At 40.6% G+C, this 15,415-nt stretch overlaps 1 non-coding gene across 1 annotated transcript; it reads left to right on the forward strand.

The window, feature by feature from the left end:
- Window positions 1–14,197: 14,197 nt before the first annotated feature.
- LOC130471120 (small nucleolar RNA R71) lies at window positions 14,198–14,300 on the forward strand. The gene has a single exon (XR_008931789.1). It is a non-coding gene; the product is annotated as a small nucleolar RNA R71 (small nucleolar RNA).
- Window positions 14,301–15,415: the final 1,115 nt, after the last annotated feature.

A 15,415-nucleotide genomic window follows, 5' to 3' on the forward strand; every position in this document is an offset into this window, starting at 1 on the left:
AAACAGAAAACGAGAACCAGCCAGGGATGCATTTTCAACGCCCCTGGCTGGGCGCCAAAATTTCTCACGCCCATAGATGGGCGCTGAAGTTGCTGCCTGGCCTTTTGGTCTAGCACAGCAGCCTCGGTGCCCACGCATGAAGAAAATACGTAGCAAAAAAAAAAACTTTTCGTAAAAACAATTGCTACGAGGGCGTATGAAATAGCACTCGATTCTAGAAGCGACTTATAAAAAATAAATAACTCTTTGTGTCGTTGTTAGGCCTCCTACGACGGCAATGCTCGGCATCAAAACCGAACATGCTAATACTTATGAATGTCACATGGGCAAAGTATTCAAAAATAATGTTCAAATGAAGTTATTTTAAGGAAAAATAAGGTTCGAATACAAAATAAATCCGAGTCTAGACTAGGCCATGCCAAAATACAATCCAAATCCTAAGTCTTAGTTGTCTTATCCATAGAATCGGTCCTAATGCTTGGTGTCGTTCTGCAAATTAAAAGGTTAAACCATATTGAGTCTCCATTTCTAACATTTAAATCAATAAAGCACCCATATGTAATTGTCATCCTTTGCTAAGAGTCTACGGCCTCAATACTCTCTCTCACCAATAAAAAGAATATATTATAGTATTTGCAAAATGGAAACAGTTACATTCTGGAAATCATCCCCCATAATCGCACAACCCCAAAGTGAACCTAAGGTGTCAATACCATTGGCAAGAAAAATTAATGGCCTCAAGGCTTATAATCACATTGGGTCACGACTATCATAGTCCTCTCGAGTCACTCACTCCTTGAAATACTATTAAGTACGGACTAAAAGATTTTCCATGAATGCAACATGACCAACCATGAAAATACCCACTACCAATAGGGCTACCATTGGGGTAAAGCAATACACACTAAGAGAGAAGCCGCACTAATGATTCTAGTCTTGCAAAAATAAAAATTCGATCTCCCCAATTAACTACCTTGCCAACATTAAACAAAATGGCGCATGACAAATGAACACCCAAGGGTTAAAATCTAAAGTGTCAACCAACGAAAGTTATGGTCCAATTAGCCTAAGTCTGAGAGTTGCTTGGTCAAGTATTATAGGCTTACGCCACGTCATTATTTTGAGTCTAGGCCACCTCCTTGTATTCATACACGGGTTATAATCAGAAAGATTAATGAAAGTTTGAGTCTAAATCACAACTTCCAATTAAATCCCAGAAACTGGAATCTGAAAAGAAACAAAAAATTACTTTCGATGTAATTCTTTCGTTAAAATTCAATAAAGTAAAAACAACATTTTGAATCTACGCTATTTGCATATTTTAAGAAACGACTAAATACGCTTGCAAAGTAAGACAATTTAAAGGTCCACCCTAGGCCTACTAAAATTAAAGGTCCACTATAGGCCTACCAAACGAGGCTCACTCAGTCTCGCCTCGTGACTCAAAGACCACAACCATCTACCTTTTAGCCCAAATTAAAAATTGAAGAATTTATGTTGGGGAGGAATCCCAAGAAAAATGAAAGAAAAAATAGGAAGAGAAAAGGGAGAGCGAAAAGAGCAAGCCAGGGAATACTTATCCCGTAGTGCAACATTTACCTAAGTAAACGAAGAAAAGAATTGAGTCAACCAATCCAAATCATAAAATTCTACGATGTCTACCCTTTCCAATCCTTATGCTCTTAGACGCCTTCGCTCTGGGGTCCCTGTTCAGCTCATCTAACCCATCCATGTTCTCATTGCCATAACCCAAGAAACCATTACCTCGACTCTTGTTTTTGAACTTGTTATCAACCGCAAACCACGCACGGCCATTGACACGTGCGTCATGCCCATCATTTCCAAAGTCCAAAACTGCTCTTACACCACCGCTGGCATAATGACCATATAACTCGTTTGGATACATCCCATTGATATACCCTTGAGCCGTCCCCATGCTATTCCTTGGCCTTGGTTGAAGTAATCCTCATGCTCGAATAATACCTATACAAACTATCCTATCTCATTTAACCCATCTTTCAAGCCGTCTTGAGTCACAAATAAAAAGAGACAAATGAAAAGTACATTCTACGCTCAATGTAAAAAACTATATGAATAATAAAAAAGGAAACTTTGCAAAGCGCCTCTAAAGTTAGTCTAAAAAGAAAATGAAGCATTTAGCGCACCAAAAAAAAAAGATCCGCCCAGAAATTATTTTCAGCGCCCACAGCTGGGCGCCGAAATCTTTAGCGCCCCAGCCTGGGCGCTGAATCTCTCTGCTTGCTAAAATTTGTCCAGAAGTGCTCGTCATTTTATCCGCACATACACGGAAAAATAACGAACACTTGGGGGGTACAACACGTATTCAGGTATACGTACCAAAAAAAAAACAAATGAAAAGAAAATACATGTACTCAAAAATATAAAACAAATTTTTGGCAGCAGATTTAAATAATAATAAACTTCATTTATTCCACCTTTTCAAATAATATGTTTTCACCTCAGAACGTACTTGTTTAAAATCGGCATTCTAAAAAAACCATTTTCTAGGCCAAGAACTACGCAAGACCTGATTCCAAATTAAATCTATTTAAGGCGGATACGTAGGCAATCCATGATTCGGTCCAACCAATTTGCAAAAATATTAAAGCCTATAGAATAACAAGAATAAGAAATGGAATCCCTTATTGAAATTTAATTACTTAAGTCGAAAGAAAAATTTAAGTCAAAGGAAGAATCCAAGTCACCAAGATGCCAAATTAATGAGCACACATCGAAAAATAATAAGGGCACGTACCCTTGCCAGAAGGAGCACTCACACTCCTAGGCACTTAGCCAAGACTCAAAAGATCACTCTGCCTCAATTGAATGGGGGCTAGCGCAAGCGTCCATGACCTCTAAAGTACTCGACTTGACCCTCCCTAAAGCGAACTAACTCACTTAAAGACTTTCTTTCACCACTAGACATAGTCGTTCGCTTAAAGACCTTCTTTCACCACTAGACACAGTCATGATCGCCAACAAATAGTAAGGGTAGTAAGCTTGCAATAAAGAGGATTGTTCTACGGCATCGCCCCATCGTTCCTTCGAACTCAGGGCACCCGTTCATGGTAATTCAAATGCTTGCTAATCCCCTTTGAAAAAAATAATAAAAACGGTACATTGTCAATAGGACTTGGCACTTAACCAAGGCTCACCCTACTCAGGAATATGACATGGGCATCTAAAATCGAAATCTGAAAGCATCATTAATGGGAAGACATAACAGCAACTGGGGGCTAAAAATTGAAATGAAAGAGCTAGGGAAAGAACTAAATATACCTCGACCTTTATACAGATGTACACCAAGTAAATCTAAGTCAATTTGAAAACGGTTTATATTCCCGCAATTTTGGAAAAGATGGCCCTAAAAGCGTAAAGCATATGCCAAACGGACACAAGTATATCTTGACGCCTGCACCCTGGCTTCCAGCAAATCCTTAGACAGCATTCCAAAAATCGTAACAGTATTTTTGATTCACTCATGTAATCCTGTACGAACCCTTCTATAAGTCAACCTACTTAGGACACCTCGGATTGTACAAAGTAGGACTCGGATTTTAAACAATTTTCAAATGATTTTTAAAAGACTTTTTCGAACATAATAAAGTGTCGTTGGTTTAAGCTAAGTATGCGTTTATCTCAATGTTGCAAGTAAGTCAAAGGCTTTCCAAATATGATTATGGGTAAAGAAAGGCACCTAGCCTTTAGTCAAGGCATACTTCAACATGTGACTACCTTGACCATGGCAATGTCGCACAATACGACATTTACAAGAGAAGTAGCAAATCACTACTCGAACATACCCCGCACTAAACGAGTCTGGTTCAAACTATTCATGATCCGTGTCACCATGAATGCATAAAAACGTATGCAAAGCATTATAGCACCAAGCCAATCCCGTAGCTACAATTGGGGGCTTGAGAAAAACACTCTCAAAATGCTCGAAATGACGATTTTATCGCAAATTCTCGACGCTAATGCTATACATATGTCATAGGGGCTCAATCCTAAGCTTTAATCGTGCAAAACAAACCTTAGAATGGCTACAACCCCTCCCAAATTCTAAAGCACTACTTAGAATATATAAAGTCACCCCACTAACAAGGGTAACTGAAAATCGCGAGTCACCAAAACTCCGATCAAACCACTGCACATAACGCTCGCCCTATAAAGCGCCCGTTACACAGTCTACATCGTTCCAAAGCAAAAGCGAAAAAAAATACTGTCAAAGTTCTGCCCAGAAATCATTTTCAACGCCCAGAGCTGGGCGCCGATATCTTTAACGCCCCAGCCTAGGCGCTGATTCTTTCTGCTAGCCAAGTTTTGCCCAGATATAAAAATAAAAAGAAATACCTATGAATCCTCGCATCGAACGAAGTAATAAGCCGTGCAAACCCACGCGGAAGGTGCTACACTTGTTCGAGCACCTGAACAAGGCATGATGAAATACTCCAATGCAAAAAGTAATAATGATATCCCAACACCTGGAGAAATGTTCTAATACATGTTGTTAGGCCACACAAGCCTACATCGCACCATAAGTTCAACCATCCCACGGTACAAGTCTAAAAAAAATAGTAAGGCATATTGCACTAATGTAGGCACGACCAAGAGCACGTGTAAAAGAGGCAAAAAAAAAACTACTTATCGCCCAAACTCAAAATGCAAGCCACACGACTTCTACATTAAGGATTAAAGGTAGCAAAACATTGTCTACCACGGAAGGGATAGCTCGCACCTACATGAGCGGAACCCCAAGGCATCTTTCTCGAAAGAACCTAAAAAATCGTACGCCAAAAAAAGCATCCCAACATGCATACTTGGGAGCTCCAAACTATTCAAAATCAGTCGTTGCTCAAAAAAAAAAATGAAACAATTCAAGCAATCTGATTAATGGACCGCACACAACGACCATTCTATGAACGCTCGTTCGCACATACATATCATCATTCACGAACACGTTCAAAAAAATATAAGAGCGATCAAAGTCTTACACCTCAAGGTATGTTCCTCGGGCCATATAGACTCGCCCAACTATCATAATAACTGTACGCCTTAAGAGCAACAGTTCCTTAAAATAATCGCCCCAAAGCAACAAGCACCGTAGTCCACCAATCGGCTACGGCTTCTCAAAGAAAATCATCACGTTCTAAAAACAAAGAAAAAAACAAAAGAAAAGAGAATACATAGAACTACCAAGTGAAATAAACGAATGAACAAGAGGCCGACTGTGTCATCAAAAGACCAGCCCAAACAACACTTTCAACGCCCCACCTGGGCGTGAATTATTTCAACACCCAGGCCTGGGCGCCGAAAATGAATCCAGGCTCAAAAGACCCTAACTTCTATTGGGCCCTGCCATATTTCGGCTTGAAAATTGCCGATTTCTTCACTGAAAGTCGCACCTCATGGCTTTGTTAAGAGTAGCACACTACTATAGAAGGTCGCTCGCACATACGAGCATGACCCCAAACATGGTTACAAGATGCGAAAAACAACCAACGAGCCCTAGTGCTTGGGGGCTCGCGAAAAAATAGACTTCAACGAGGAGCGCGCGATCAAAATCACATTTCCAGACTGCGCCATACGCCATATCATGTTTGGATATCTCAAAAAAAATATATTGTTAAACAAAAATATACACAGTGTGGACCCACTTATAGGACACATCTAATCAGGAAATATTACGACCCACCAACAGGTTGTAATCGCAAAAGCCCTTCTACATAGGCAAAATAAGAAATTCAAAATGGGCTCGCCCACCCTCAGCGGGCGGGGTCTGCGTCACTAGCCGCGCATGTCCTCAGTTTTCGAAAATGAAAAGAAAATAAAATCTTCAAAATAAAACAGGCTCGCCATCTTCAGCCGGCGGGGTCTACGTCACAAACCGCGTAGGTCCTTATTTTCAAAAAAGCAAAATAAATTTCAAAATAGATTCGTCCACTTCTATCGGACGGGGTGTCCACCCTTAGCGGACAGGTTCGCCATCTTCAGCCGGCGGGGTCTACGTCACAAACCGCGTAGGTCCTTATTTTCAAAAACATCAAAACAAATTCGTCCACTTCTATCGGACGGGGGGTCCACCCTCAGCGGACAGGCTCGCCCACCTTCAGCGGGCGGGGTCTGCATCACTAACAGCGCAGGTCCTTAGTCGCTGCAGCGATAACTTTTATCGGTTTTCCTTTTTTCCGAAAATCAAAGGATCGGTTTTCCCTTTTTCCGAAAATTAAAGGATCGGTTTTCCCTTTTTCCGAAAATCAAAGGATCGGTTTTCCCTTTTTCCGAAAATCAAAGGATCGGTTTTCCCTTTTTCCGAAAATTAAAGGATCGGTTTTCCCTTTTTCCGAAAATTAAAGGATTGGTTTTCCCTTTTTCCAAAAATTAAAGGATTGGTTTTTCGTTTTTCCAAAAAAGAACGATGTGTTGGATTTTCCTTCGTTTTACGTCCTATAAAAACAAGGGGGTTTTCTCGTTTAGTTAGCCCTGAAAATGAGAATCTTTAAAAACGTTTTACCTCGTGATTGGGCTTGGCCAGGCCCAATTACACTTTACAGCTTTAATTTCGAAAACATCTGTAGTTACTCCCAATGACAGAGTGACGGAGTTTCTACGCACCTTTAGATTCTTCCAATGACAAAGTGAGGAAGTTTCTATACTATCAGTTGACAAATCCCAATGACACATGAGGGATATGTCGACACTTCAAGTGATGACCCTTAAGTCAAATGTTATCACTCGGGGGCTCGTGAGACCCTCGCAAAACAGGTCACATACACCATGGCTTGTGTGACGCACTCCGTCTAGTACTTTGACCACCGTCTTACTCCAAGACTCAGTCAAAGTGGGGGCTAACTGTAGACACCTACTTTTGTCCCCGTTCCCGCAAGGGAAAGGTTCGATGATGAAAGCATAAAAACTCCACTTGACAACGCATCTCCTATAAAATAAACGAATCTCGATTCCCCATTTCACCCGAAACCTGCTATTTATGGAAACCCGCTAAAAATAGTAACTGCCGTAAAAGGTAGCTTCTAAAAGTGGCAAATCATAAAAGATAGAAACCTGTCAGAATTAGGTGTTGCATTCCAAAATAAATCCTAAATGAGATAGAAAACCGCGAGAATCCTATTCCTAATAGGATTCGGAAATAAGAGTTACGTATTAATTAAAATCCTAACGAGCCTAGAGTTCGTAACGGGCCCAGACGCATTCCGTCACAAATTTGATACGCGCTAAAAGACTCGAATTAATCTCAAACTCTACGGATTTCAGGAATCCGAATCTGACAAAGAATTTGGCCCAGACATCACTTTCAACGCCCAGAGCTGGGCGCCGAAATCTTTGACGCCCAGCCCTGGGCGCTGAAATTACATGGATCTCTATTTTCAACGCCCAGCCCTGGGCGCCGAAATCTTTGACGCCCAGAGCTGGGCGCCGAAATTACCTGGGACGTGTTTTTTCCTAATTCTTTATGGATTAGAACTCTGCAATTCTATCTTTCCACAAACTCTTCCCTATAAATAGGCCCCTAGTTTCGACGTGAAACAACACACAACAACACATAATATATTCTGAGTATTGACTCTAAACCCCTTAGCCTAAGCCTCTCGCTGCGAAACTGTTAACGCGTTCTGTCGCAATCGATCCATAAATAGAATAGAACGTATCCTGTCCCATAATCGAGATTCGTTAAATAAAAAGGAGAAATAGCAAAGTCAAAGTGGTTAGTTTTCTGAGAACCGTGACGCACCTCTCAAGGGTGCGTCGTAATGTGTCCCTTTTCGATGATTTAACCGCTTTCCTCGCCCTTTTTATGAACTGTTAAACTAACCTAATCTGATTGTTCTATCACGCCTAACAAATATAATATTTTTGGGAAATCGGATTATCATGCTAGGTCCCTTAATGCTATTTAAATCAGATAATCACGATCGAATTAGTATTATATGTTGCATATTGCTAAAATCAATTCAGATTAGTTTAATAGTTAACGCATGTCCCTTCAATTATTTATGCTGAGCTAGTAAGGATATCCTGCCTCTGGAGTTATCGACGAGCGAATTACTCCTCTCGGTAGTTACAGTCCCTCGAACCCTCAATCTCTACCTTGCGGGTGTATATTGAGAGATCCCCACACCAGGGATCACAAGGGAACCCACGGCCGTCGTGGTCAAACATAATTGCACTCCCTTTATGTCACGATAACCGGGTTTTGTCAGTTTTTCTCATTGTCGTTAAAAACTGAATGGCGACTCCTATATTACTAGTCAATTGGGTGTATACTCACAGGAAATCCAATTACACTTGATTGAATAAAAAGAATCGTCACACCCACGAGGGACAAGGTCACGCATTAGCCTCGCGCTTTTTTCGACCCCCTCACAGGATGGAAGTTTGAAGTATAAGGGACGATGGTGCGTACCTCAAAAGTGTGGCGAACTGAAGGAAAAGTTAATGAGAGAAGGTCACAATACACCATATTCTGTTCACCCGGGAGGTGACAAGTTGTATAAGGATCTGAAGAAGGTCTATTGGTGGCCAAGGATGAAAATTGAAGTAGCTGAATTCGTGGCAAGGTGTTTGACTTGTCAGAAGGTTAAGATTGAGCATAGGAGACCTCAGGGAAAGGTCCAACCTTTAGAAATTCCGAGTTGGAAGTGGGACTGTATCTCAATGGATTTTGTCACTTGTTTACCCAAGTCGAAATGTGGAAATGACACCATTTGGGTGGTGGTGGATAGGTTGACTAAGTCGGCAGTGTTCATACCAATGAAAGAAACCTGGAAAATGGAACAACTTGCCAAAGCTTACATCAAACATGTAGTGAGATTACATGGAGTTCCTAAGGATATCGTATCAGATAGAGATTCTAGGTTCCTTTCGAATTTCTGGAAGAGTGTGCAGAAGAACCTTGGTACGACATTGAAAATGAGTACAACGTTCTACCCAGCCACAGATGGACAAATCGAAAGAACTATTCAAACCCTAGAAGATATGCTAAGAGTTTGTGTGATTGACTTTCAAGGTGGATTGGAAGATAGCCTAGATTTAATTGAGTTCTCATACAACAATAGCTATCATGCCAGTATTGGAATGGCACCATTCGAAGCCCTGTATGGACGAAAATGCAGAAGTCCACTATGTTGGAGTGACATTAGTGAAACCGTCGTATTAGGTCCCCAATTGATAGAGGACACTATGAATCAGGTTAGGACTATTCAATCCAAAATCCAAGCCGCGCAAGATCGCCAAAAGAGCTACGCAGATTTAAGGCGTAGGGACGAAGAGTTCCAAATAGGTGACAAAGTGTTGCTTAAAGTTTCACCAATGAAAGATGTGATGAGATTTGGGAAGAAAGGAAAACTTAGCCTAAAGTATATAGGCCCATATGAGATCCTAGAACGGATAGGGAAGGTAGCGCATAGACTAGCCTTGCCCATGGATTTGCATAGAGTGCATAACGTGTTTCATGTATCCCAGTTGAGGAAGTATGTCCCGGATAAGTCTCATGTACTGCAACAGGAGACCATAGAGTTAGACCAAAGTTTGACATTTGAGGAAAGACCTGTCAAAATACTTGATAGCAAAGTGCATAGTACACGAACTAAGGATGTTAAGATCGTTAAAGTGTTGTGGTCTAACCAAGAGTCTGAGGAAGCTACCTGGGAAGCGAAGGAGGAAATGAGAAAGAAATATCCCGAGCTTTTTCCCGAGGTTAGTTGAGTTACGGGGTCGTCACTCGTTTTCTTTAAGGGGGTAGAGTGCGGTAGAATTTCGCGCTTTTTTACCTTATTTACCCAATTTATCCTTTAAGATATGCTTGAATCGTCGTTTCCAGTGAAGTTTTACTGTTTATTGTCATGTTGAATTACTTAAAGAGTACAACAACTAAAACTTTTTGCAAAGAAAACGCACTAAAGTCTCACAATAGTCTCAAGTCTAGTTTTAAAGTTGTGATTTCCGTGCCCAAGTTTCGGGACGAAACTTCTTTTAAGGAGGGTAGACTGTAATACCTCGTATTTTTCTATAATTATAAATATATTTTATTATATTTATAAAGCATTTCGTCGTATTTATAAAGTGTTTTTATAAATTAATTTCATTTAATGAGAATTAAATGCCTTTTTATTTTTAATTAATTTAAATATTAATTATTACGAAAACCGGATTCTATTAAATAGATTCAACGAATTTATTTAATTGGGGATTTTTTGGGTCGTATTTCGAAAACGGATTTAATTTAATTAAAGCCCAGTTGATTTTTTCCATGATCAAACCCAAAAAAGCTTGCAAGGAAGTTTAATGAATTGAGCCCGAAAATAAGCCCAACTCAAATTACCATAACATAGCCCACATGGGAGAGAAAAACTATAAATAGACCCTCTCATTAAACCCTCACAAAATTTTCAGCACTCCCTCTCTCTCCTCTTTTTCTCTCTCCTTGCGGCACCCTCTCCTCTCCCCTATCGTCCGACTTTTCTTGCAGCCAAAGGCACGAGTGTGCCGTGTGTGTGGTGCCCAGCCGCGTGCGCACAAGCCCCTCGCTGCCCCTCTCTCTTCGTGCCTCGCCCCGCAGCGCAACACCATCGCTGCTGTTGTGTGTCGCGTGCCCTCGCCCCTCCCCGCAGCCCCGCAGCGTTGAGCCTCGTGCTCGCTGCTGCTCGTGTGTCGAGTGCCCCGCGCCAGCGCCCTGTCCCTCTCGCCCTTGTTGCGCGCTGCCGCGCTGCTTGCGTGCTGCGGTGCGTGTGTTGTTGTTGTTGTTGTTGTTGTTGTTGCGCTGTTTGTTCGACGCACACACACACAACACAATTAATTGTTGTGTGTGTGTGTGTTGTTGATTGGGATAATCAGATTTTGTTTTCAAAAATATTAATTTTCAGTTTTAAATTGATTTAATTATTGTGATTAGTTTAAATATTTGGGTTGTTTAAATTAATTAAAATGGTTATGAACACCGTATTGGGTTACTATTATGTTTTAATTAAAGAGATTGGTTTTGATGATTGAGTTTATAATTTTCAGATTTAATAAGGTTATAAAGTGTTGATTTTTGGAGTCAAAACATGTTTTCGGATTAAACTATTGTTAGGGTTTTGGTTTCAAATTGATTAAGCGATTGATTCACATAATTTAATGACAATTTAAATTATGGGAATCAAATTAAATTTTCAGATTGTTTATAAGCTTTAAAAAGTTGGTCTTTGAGGGTTTTAAAGCTAAAAAGTCAATGTTTTTATGTTAGGACTTGAGTTGACTATTTGAGACTATTAAATTAATGATTAATGATTGAATTCTATTTAAACTAAGAGTTTTAGAACCTTAAATAGTTGCTGGAAATTTAGTAAACATGGATACTAATTTACTTCTCCTGTTTTGTTTATAAGAGTTGATTTCTAGTGAATCGTGATTCGCACAGTGGCCCCCGTACTTAGGTATTCCAGGTACGTACAAGACTAGGGTGACCACCCATCCCTTGAGGACTTTGTGAAGTGTATTGAATGCGAATCATGTGAACTTATATGTTGGAAATTCATGTTTCATGTTTGGGAATGAATATGATATTGGGAATACATGATTGATATTGAGAACGAGCATGTTATTATTATTGTTGAATCTATGTGAACGAGCATGTTATGAATTTAATTATGCTTTATAGATTCTATTAAATTATCATGTTATGGAATTTTATAATCGTTGAATTATGTCAAGCATGTTGTTCAAGTTGGTTTGCATGTATGAGTAGTGCGCATGCAAGTTGTTATTATTATTATGCTATAGTATAGGATGTCTAGCATAATTATTGAGCCAGTCGAATATTGCCAGTGAGCAATATATATTCTACCAAAGGGGTAGAATATGTTAGAGAGTCTATGTGAATTGAATTAAGGACGATTCGTGCTAAGGGCACACCCCGCTTGTTAATAGGCAATGTCGGGTTATCTCAAACAGTGTTTTTGAGAAGGAACAATGGGAGTAATTTCACTTGAGTCTTGTTTGATCACAAGTCCTAAAGAAGTAAAATAATGAAGAGTTATTGTTGAATTGTTTAATTGTTTAATTGTTTGTATGTTGTGTCTTGAGTAGAGTCTTGAGTCGCCTTGAACATAATATACTAATTAACGTAAAGTGTAACCCAAAGAGCTTCAAAACTCTTGGAACGTATATACCTTGAGTATGAACAATGGGGGGAGTCTTGCCGGAAAACTTGTACTCCTAGAATGATACAAGACGTTGTTTCATTCTCTTTTATGCCGTTGTGCATTGGAATTCCTGTCGGTATGGCCCGACTGTCGGTAGTAGCCCGACTTATTTTGGTGTATGGTTGGCTCCCATCACCCTTTCTTTCCTTTTGAGGATAATTTACTCTACCCGTTCGAAGCTACTTTTTTATTAATTTTTGAGTCAAGAGTCGTGTCAAGTGTCGAGTCTTGTCTCCATGTTTATTTGTTTATTCTATGGCTTTTGCATGTGGAATATTTAATCTGTCGAGTGAAGCATGTTAGGATAGAATGTTATTCTAGCTTGTTCGTACTCAGCTTTTGCTGACTTCGTGCTTCATGTCTTCTGGTCATGGCCTTTGCCTTAATGACCCTATGATGATCCATCAAATGCATTTGCGTTGTTGGGGAGTACATTTTTAATAAAGCAGGTTTGTAGAGATAACTTGTGGGAGAAGTTATCGTGGGATTCATGTTGAGAGTTTATTCTTCCGTACTTTATAAACTCTATATTTTTATTTAAAGTCATGACTACTATTTTCAGTTAATGGATTTCAAATGGTTTAATACTTTGAATTTGGGCCTCAATGGTTCCAACTTGTTTTAATAACCATTAACTATTTATTTAATATGTTTGAAAGTTAGTTAATTCCGCTGCGTAATTCTGGTAAATAGCCTTAGCCGTTATCACGGTGGCGGTAATATCTTGGTAATTCCTGTGTTTTAAGTTGGAAAATGCTTTATAAAAAGCAAGGAATTATTAGGGTGTTACAACAACCGAATACATTTGTTTAGGTGCTTGACCTTGGGGTGGGAGACTAGTATGCACTTGTTGCTCTTTGATGGTGCTAGCTAGTTGTGCTAATTGGGTCTCAATCATCTTCAAGTGAGTGTTGGATTGATTGAATCCATCCTCAAACTCAACATTCTTCTTGACTTGCGCCCCCACAAACGACTCCATGAGAGCCTCAAGGTTAGACTTGAGAGGCGGGAGCGATGGAGGTGCATTGCCATAACCACTAAGGTTTGGTTGATATTGGTTGCCAAAGGTCCTCGGTCCATTGAATCCGGGAGGTGTAAATTGAGACACACCATATGGACCTCCCGAGTTCAAAGGATAACCCCAACTAGAGGCACCCCTAAATTGCCCATAAGAGTAGTTATAACCCCCTCCACCTTGATGGTTGGGATTATAACTACCTTGATTGTATTGGCCTTGATTGCCAAAACCTTGAGGTTGACCATAGGGCGCTTGGCCTTGATAGCCTTGTGCTCTATAGCCACCTCGGTTTTGGCTATCATACCCACTTCCTTGGCCATAGCCTTGGTTGGAACCATACATAGGGGGCCCTCTAGGTTGCCTAGAAAAATTTTAATTGTTGGGGGTATCATTCCTAGACCTCTCATTCAAGGCATGAGCATATTACATATCAAAATCACCTTCATACGAAGGGCCATAATCCACAAAAGACACATTATGAACCAAGGGGCATGCATTGTGGAAGTGACCATAATCTTGGCAATTATCACAAAAAGAAGTGCCTGGAGGCATAGTGTCATAGGAACTAACCTTGCTCTTCCCCTTAGTGAGAAGAGTGGCCGAAGGTGGTGGAATTGTAGATGGTGATGGTGGTTGGCTTGTTGCTCTTCCCGCAAATGGAGATGGTGGTTGGCTTGGCGTGCTTACAAGTTTCTCCAACCTCGAGCTAAGCTTCTCAATGATCCTAGCTTGCTCCATAGCATAAACCGATCCTTTACCATCATTATTCCTTCCCTTGCCATCATAGTCCCTTGCACCAACGTGCCAAGCTTGATAATTTTGGACCACGTCCTCAATTATCTCTTCAATTTGATCTTCGGTCTTGTTCATGATGGGACCTCCCGCGCCCGCATCAAGACTTGTCTTTGAACTTGGGCTCAACCCCAAGTAGAAGTTTTCAAGCAACAACCACTTAGGGATCCCATGGTGAGGGCATTCCCTTTGGTACTCCTTAAAACGATCCCAAGCTTCGAAAAGTGACTCGTCTCGCCTTTGCTCAAAGGATTGGATTTTGTGGCGATATTCCGCCGTCTTCCCATGCGAGTAAAACTTGCTAAAAAACGCACTAGTCACCTCGTTCCAAGTGCGAAGTGAGTTGGGCTTGACCTCCTTGTCAAGCCAATCACTAGCTCGCCCAAGGAGAGAGAACATAACAATGTCAACCTCACGTAGTCTGATGTGACACCATTGTGCTTGATTGTGTCACAATAGTGCTCGAATTGTTTGAGGTGCTCGTGAGGTGACTCGTTGCTCTTCCCACAAAAGGGGTGGCTTTGAACCAAATTGATCAAGGCGGGCTTGATCTCAAAGTTGTTAGCACTAGTTGTGGGTGCTTGGATACCACATGTTGCTTCAAATTCCCCCGGTATTCCCAAATTCTTAACCGGGAGCGCCATAGTCTCAAAATCTTGCTCACTCTCCTCTTGTTCCACACCAACACTCAAGGAGTCGAACCGATTGTGACTTGATGAGCTAGTTCGAACACGCCTTAGTCTCCTTAGTTTCCTCTCCAGTTCAAGGTCAAGAGGATGGAGGGTCCTTTGACAAGCACGACCTCTATCAAGCATACAAACTCAAGAAAATCGTGAGTATTGCCAAGGAAAAGAAAGCTAAGCAAGAATGCGATGTTTTTGTATTTTCTAATGATAAACTAGTCTCAACAAAACTCAATAACAAAGACCATTCCCCGGCAACGGCGCCATTTAATTTTGATAGGGTGTTTTTCCGTCGTTGAATAGAAATTCACCTCACCAAACAAAATTTATAAAACCACTAAACTAACCAGCTATATGGACTATAGCGGCAAGTATAAGGATCGTCCCATAGAAACGGTGGTTATCGAGTTGAGATATTAAGCTAGTTCGAACAAGAATTGGTTTGAATTATCACTAAGAAACTAAAACTAACAATTAAGCGAAATTGAATCAAGATAGGGAAATATTAGCGAGTCGGGGATAGGCTAGGGAAATCGGGGGAAATGAACTAAACTATCTAGCAATGATGATCATGTAACGACTTGGCAAATAGGCAAATAGCATCAAATGACGAACCCGCCACCTCTCGGATGGGGTACGCTAAGCGTCTAATCTACGGAAGAGCTTTCGCCTAATCCTAGACTAAACTAACTTGCATATAA

Source organism: Spinacia oleracea, chromosome 3, assembly GCF_020520425.1.
Source record: "Spinacia oleracea cultivar Varoflay chromosome 3, BTI_SOV_V1, whole genome shotgun sequence".
NCBI lineage: Eukaryota > Viridiplantae > Streptophyta > Magnoliopsida > Caryophyllales > Amaranthaceae > Spinacia > Spinacia oleracea.